We start from the raw sequence: 7,342 nt of genomic DNA on the forward strand, positions 1-7,342 counted from the left end.
TTTTAAAAACACCGTAAACCCGTTTTTTTTTTTTTTTTTTTTTTTTTTTTTTTTTTTAATAATAATAATAATAATAATAATAATAATCTTTATTTCAGCAGAAGCCATATACAGAGTTACAGTAAGGGTACAGTGATCTTACACTTTTGACATCGGTACAAGAAAAAAAAAAAAGAAAAAAGGATGAGAATGCAATAAATCAGTGATATATTATAAACATCAATTAGCAGGTTGACCACAGAGATCTAAGGTTTGGGTAACAAAGTCACATAAGAATTACTGCTAAGCAATGATGATACCATACATATTAGCAAACAAAAAAAGAGGGAGAGAGAAAAAAAAAGAAAACAGAATGGAGATGACAATGATAATATGTTGGAACAGAAATTGCTTTAAAAAAAAAAAATCTAGTCACTGAGCAGGGGTGTGAAGGAAATACATGACATCCAGACAACAAAGATGTAACATAATAAAACACGTTATCATAACAATACTGGGAATCATACCAAAGTTATTTAGTGATGAGGATTTGGCATAGCCACACTATCAAATATTAGTGAATACAATTCATTGTACTGACGCTTCCGTATTCCAGGTTTCCCACATTTTGGATTTTATTCTCGCTGCACTTGCAAGCACATTTTGAATTAGGGGATTTTCACTAGATCGTAGGCGGGAGGTGAGACTTACTATAGAGCGACGAATGATGGTTTTTAGGTTATCTAGTCCATTTTCAACAAACATCGCTGAAGCTGAATGGTGCCTCGGGGTATTGGTGAGGCGCCTTAGGATATCATTGTGTATGACTGTGATACGTCTCATCGATTCTCGCGTATAGTTTGCCCATAGCGAGCAGCCGTATACGTTATAGCAGTAGGTTTGAAATAGGAGTTTTTTGATATCTTGGCGGCAGAAGGCAAATCTTCTCGTTACCATGTTCCCTAGACAACACAATTTTCGTCGCCTGTTTTCAATGTCAGATGTGTCCTTTAAATCTTTCGTAATGATGTGACCTAGGTAAGGAAAATCATTGACAAAGTCTAGCTGATGGTTTTGAAGGTAAATATGTGGATCTTCTACGAAACGGAGCGATCTAGGAAGGACAGACATGCACTGTGTCTTCGATTCGTTATAGATTATGTCATGTTCAATAGCGTATGCGTTGCAAGTGTTGATGAGACTTTGTAAGCCTTGAGCAGAGGGGGAGATGAGGACCATATCGTCAGCGTAGCAAAGGTTATTTATGGTAAAGCCATTAACCGTACACCCAATGGGAAGTGAATTCAGTCTGATATTTAAGTCGTCTGTGTAAACATTAAATAAGTATGGTGAGAGGATGCCTCCTTGCCTGAGACCGTTAGATGAGCCGAATTGCTGGGACAGGACATTGCCCCATTTGACACAGAACTGTTGTGTTGTGAACCAACAGTATAATATACCGATGAGATATAGAGGAGTTCCCCTTTTGCGTAGTTTCAAAAAGAGCTTCAGATAGTTTACTCTGTCAAATGCCTTCCGCACGTCTACAAAACATAAGTAGACAGGGGAGGCCGAGGATATATAGAAATTCAATAACTCCTTTAAAATATAAATACAGGTGTCAGTCGAGTGGTTAGTCTTAAAACCAAATTGATTGTCTGCGGTGTGGAGAAATGGTGCAAGGCGACGGAACAGAAGAGATTCAAATATTTTCGATGAAATTGTTGTAATGGCGATGGGGCGGTAGTTTCCTGGGTCACTGGCATCCTTCAGTTTGTTTTTTATGAGAGGTATTAAGTGGACAAGTAGCAGGGTTTCGGGGAGATATTGGTGTAATATACAGGCATTAAATAGTGCAGAAAATAGGATATAAATTATAGGGTGGCAGAATTTGAAAGCCTCGGCACGAAGGCCATCGCAGCCGGGAGCCTTGTTACTAGGTAATTTCTTGATAGCCTCGCACACGTCACTCGGGGAGATACGGTCACTATATTGAAAATCCATATTGACATTGATGAGAGTATCCACTTCATTTCGGGTATCTTGGTCATTTATACAATTTAGGATGGTACTGAAGTGATCCCCCCACATTCTTGCGATGGATTCTTCGCCAATTGCATCCCCTACTCTTTGGGATAATTTGTTTGACTTTGGGTTTAGTGAATTAATATCTTTCCAAAGATGGGGGAAGTCATGGTTGGTCAATTTTCTGGACAGTGCATCGGCTCGTAGCTGATTTTCGTTGCTGCGACATTGACGGAGAGCAAGTTTGAACTGTGCTCTCGCTTGTCTCATCTGAAGAGCGAGGGGACCTTCTCTCTGGCTACCATCGTTCCTCCAAAGAAGGAACATTTCTCGAGAGTGTGCATAGAGGTCTTTAACTAAGTCATTCCAACCAGGTATGTTTCGATGGTTACCTCTAGAGAGTCTAAACGTGTCTCTTCCCGAGCTCCGTAGGGCATTTATGATATTTACGTAGAATTCCTTCAGTTTTGTTTTATGCTGTTCGTTGCGGCAATTAGGATTATTGCAGAGCAGGGCTTCAGCAGGTTGAATTATCGAGCGGAGATTACTTTCAGATAAGCGTTTGAATGCAGTGGATTTTTGGAGGTTGGAGAAATCCCATGAGATGGAAGGTAGCCTCTCCCTTTGGATGGGTACCGCCGGGAGGGAGGGTGTGTGAAATGTGATCTGTATGGGTATGTGATCGAATGCAGACGAAAGGTCGTATCGTATAATACATTCAGTGATAGAGCTATGCAGGTGGTCAGTGGTAATACAATGATCAAGCCAGGATGTGATGGGCATATTATTTCTGTTTTGCATGTACGTAAAGGACGAAGGAGGCAGTAGGGCAACATCGCTAATTTGAAGAGATTGTTGAGAACAGAGACGCTGTAATTCATTATAGAAAAGTCTGGATGGGTGCGCATTAAAGTCTCCTATTATGCACACATGGTCAGCGGTGGTATCATTAATAATACCTTGGACTTCTCCTAGTAATATACAATACTGATCAAAGTTTGACTGGCACTCCCAGGGGAAGTATGCATTAATCACTAATATGGTTTTACCTTCGATCGTTACTTGCAGGCCGAGAAGTCTGTCAGTTTGATACGTCAATGGTTTCACGCACTTGTCCAGTGATCTATGCCATAGAAATGAGAGACCTCCTTTCGGACGACCTTGAATGATGTAGTCGTGAGTAACCATCGACGAGATAGAGAAACTGTTATAATCAACATGAACCGAATCACTGATAGCCAGGTCATGGGGGAGGAGTAAGGTTTCTTGCAGTGCAATAATGCCACGGAAATCATTGCAGAACTCATTAAGGACAGGTAAATTCCGCTTGATCCCGTATATGTTCCAAGATAAAATACTTAATGACTCCATGAATTTCGTCGACCTTTGGAGATAAGAGCAGAAATCTCAGGGGGTGTGGGAGTGGTTGGTGCTGGGGCGTTGACGGTGGAGGCTGATTGTCGTAGGTGACTTCGGGGGACTAGGGTCGCTGGGGGAGGGCGATCTCTTTTATGATCATAAAAGGACACATATGCTCCTGGGCCAAAGCTTTCGCCTACCAAGAGCTCTCGATGATGGAATAAACAGGAAACCCTGTATGCAACTTGACCTACTGTCTTACACTTGAGGCTATGAAGAATGAGGGGGTCTGATCCTGTTATATCCTTAACCCGGAGCCTGATGGCATCTTCAGTCACTGAGGAATGCAGGTTGTGGACAACGACGTGGCATCTCTTTGGGCGGAGGTGAGGGGGGATATACCCGGATGAATGCTGGCTGACCTGTTTGCGGTTGCGGTCAGGTCGGAACTTTGTCTTTCGCTGGGAGGTCTGCCATCCCTCGTTGTCGTCTTGGGCCTTTGACATTAGCGCCCTGGCATATGAGTCAGTTGCAGGGGGGGAGGGGGGAGAGGTAGGAGGGGATGGTACTTCTCTTGAATCTCTTCTGTCTAGCGATAGGGAGGGGGAGGTGGTGGAATCCAAAACTGGCGTTTGCTTCGTAACGATCCTTGGCCCTGTAACAGGCAGGCTAGAGCGGGTGTTTTGTGGTTCCGAGGTGGGCGTGGGCTCAGATGAGGGTTGTTCAAGTGGCAGTTGGGGTTGGTCCGTGGGGTCATTCAACTTATTACATTTTCCATTCAATTCTCCAATTTGATTTGTTATTTCATTGATTTTTAGCCCCATTGAAGCGAATGCATCATTTATTTGCAGGGCCATTGCATCACTGATTTGCTGCTTCATTGCAGTGATGGTATCATTGATTTGGTGACCCAATGCATGACTGATTTGTTGCCTCATTGCAGCGATTGCGTCGCTGATTTGCTGCCCTACAGCATCACTGATTTGCTGCCTCATTGCAGCGATTGCATCAGGGATTGCACGGAGATCTTCAGAGGTATTTGACAGCGAAATTGACAATTCCAAGGCTTTTACTGCAGTGTTATGTACAGTCACTATATTGAGGTCAGCGGGCTGGGCCGGAGGTAGGGTGTATGGGTTATCCGCGCAAATGGTAACATTTGTTGTGGTTTTGAGCCAAGTTGACATGAGAGTGATTTTCTTCTGAGAAGTCAGGCTCTTTGCATTTTGATCATTCCGAATGCCGTCGGGCATATAGTCTTTGCACGAGACATATGCAATTGTGATATCTTCTTCCGTGAAAAGATTTCTCACGACATCTATGATGGACTCCGGATCGCTGTTGTTAGAACGAGAATTGATAAAATAAACACAATTGTTCTGTATGTGAGGGGTGAGGGGACGAGAGGCACTCTCGACACTCGGGGTCATTTTTTCTATGTCAACCTTGTGGTTAGGCTGAGCGAAGAGCAAACCGTTACTCCTCTTTTTATTTTTCTTATTTTCACTCTTTGAACCGAAAGCAGCCAATGGCACTGAGGGGGGAAGAAATTTCGGGCACTGATTGGATTAGAGGGAAATTTTCAATTATAGCAAGAAGCACAGGATTGCAAGTGATAAGGTACACTTCACTAGGCAGAGCAGCACTTCATGCACATACACACACATTTTTAACGGGAAAGCACGTAAATGACCATAGTTATTCCAGTAAGTGTCCGGAGCGCCTCTGAACACGTCCACCTCACTCACACACACGCACATTTTTAAACACCAACAATGTTTTGTAAACAAAAACCCTTAAATAGTGTCACACCATCTTTAATACCACTATACTACGATTTCACCCTCAATATTTGTAAACAAATTCCCTTTAATAGTAGCACACTATGATTACGTTCTCAAGGTTTTCTAAACAGTGCCACAGTTCCTGGACACGTATAAACACGTACGTACGTACGTCATTACGAAGAGTTGCTTGATAATAACAAATGGTTACGTCCTCAATGTTTTGTAAACAAATTCCCTTTAATAGTGACACAGTACCATACGGCCTTCAACTCAATGTTTGTAAACAAAAAACTTAAAATAGTACTCCACTTCCGTAAACAGTCATTGTAAACAAATTCCCTTTAATAGTGTCAGGTCACGTACATACGTCATTACGGACCCTACGACCTTCAACAGAGCGTGAAATGTCCTCCCACTGAACAGGCATGGTACTCTTGTGGAAGTTAACATATGCCATGCAATGGCAGATACTATTTACAGAGCGGGTGATATTTGAGCAGTGCGGTTTTGGGGCGTGTTTGGCAGTGAAGTAAGCAGCCAAAGCCTGAATAAAACAGGAATTCCCAATTTCAGAGGGAATCAAGACCATAAATCCACTATGGACATCTTTTGTGGGGAAAATGGACGCACCCATCCCACCCATTATAGCCTGACGGTGGAATAAAGGTTTGAAGTTGTCAATGCCTTTCACTGTCCACACACTCCCCCTTAATTCATTGACTATTCGTGTGAATGTAGAATTCACCACACCCATTTATTTAGGAAGTCGCCAATTTCATTCGCATTAATAACCGTTGCCGGGAGCCAGATTTCCATATGCATATTTTCCGTTTATTCACCCATTTGGAAATTAAGTTTACTCATTATTGAGGTCAAAAGACCAGCGATCTTTGCGGAAAAATATTTGTTATAAAATAACCGTTCTAAACGGTCTCGTATACCATCCCTACCATAGCCTGTTTAACAATACTGTATCTCTCACTGAGGGAAATGTCTTTTCCTCCTAACGAACTTGGGCATCTGTCCTGAAGTGGTTTTTCCCTGTAGCTCTGGGTATGTATAATAACAAAAATCTGATTTACAAACATACTGGTAATCATATACAGTATATATATATACATATATATATATATATATATATATATATATATATATATATATATATATATATATATATATTTCAACGATCGGAGATGAAGGGACAGTAGTTGAGGCCCAGAAGCGGTCTAGACTAGGTATAGAAATGAATACTGCTCATATAGAATTCGGTCTGGAGAATACAGTATTATTCTTGTGAACACCTTCCCATTATTATTATTATTATTATTATTATTATTATTATTATTATTATTATTATTAATTGCTACGCTACAACCCCAGTTTGAAAATCAGAATGCTATAAGCCCAGGGGCCCTAACAGGGAAAATAGTCCAGTAAGGAAAGGAAACAAGGAAAAATAAAATATTTTTAAGAAGAGTAACATTAGAATAAATATTTCCTTTATAAACTATAAAAACTTTAACAAAACAAGAGGAAGAGAAATCAGATAGAATAGTGTGCCTGGTTGTACCCTCAAGCAAGAGAACTCTAACCTAAGGTAGTGGAAGATCATGGTACAGAGGCTGTGGCACTACCCAAGACTAGAGAACAATGGTTTGATTTTGGAGTGTCCTTCTCCTAGAAGAGCTGCTTACCATAGCTAAAGAGTCTCTTGTACCCTTACCAAGAAGAGAGTAGCCACTGAACAAAAACAGTGCAGTAGTTAACCCCCTTGAGCGAAGAAGAATTGTTTAGTAATATCAGTGTTGTCAGGTGTATGAGGACAGAGGAGAATCTGTAAAGAATAGGCCAGACTATTCGGAGTATGTGTAGCAAAGAGAAAGAACCGTAACCAGAAAAAAAGATTTAATGTAGTACAGTCTGGCCAGTCAAAGAACCTCACAACTCTCTGGCGGTAGCAATTCAACGGGCGGCTGGTGCCCTGGCCGACTGGGTTGTATTCATAATACAGAGGACAGCATGAAAGGTTTTACCAATTATATGCATGTGCAAAATTACAGTTGGCTTTGTGTGCATTCTTCTGCCTATATTTCAAGCATAGCGTAACTTTAAATGGAGTTTGAGCAGCCCAGGAAACTGAAGAGCGTGTATTCCCCACCCACTTGAAGGAAAATGACTTGTGTTATTATATT

The sequence above is a fragment of the Palaemon carinicauda genome, chromosome 6, assembly GCF_036898095.1.
Source record: "Palaemon carinicauda isolate YSFRI2023 chromosome 6, ASM3689809v2, whole genome shotgun sequence".
Classification (NCBI taxonomy): domain Eukaryota; kingdom Metazoa; phylum Arthropoda; class Malacostraca; order Decapoda; family Palaemonidae; genus Palaemon; species Palaemon carinicauda.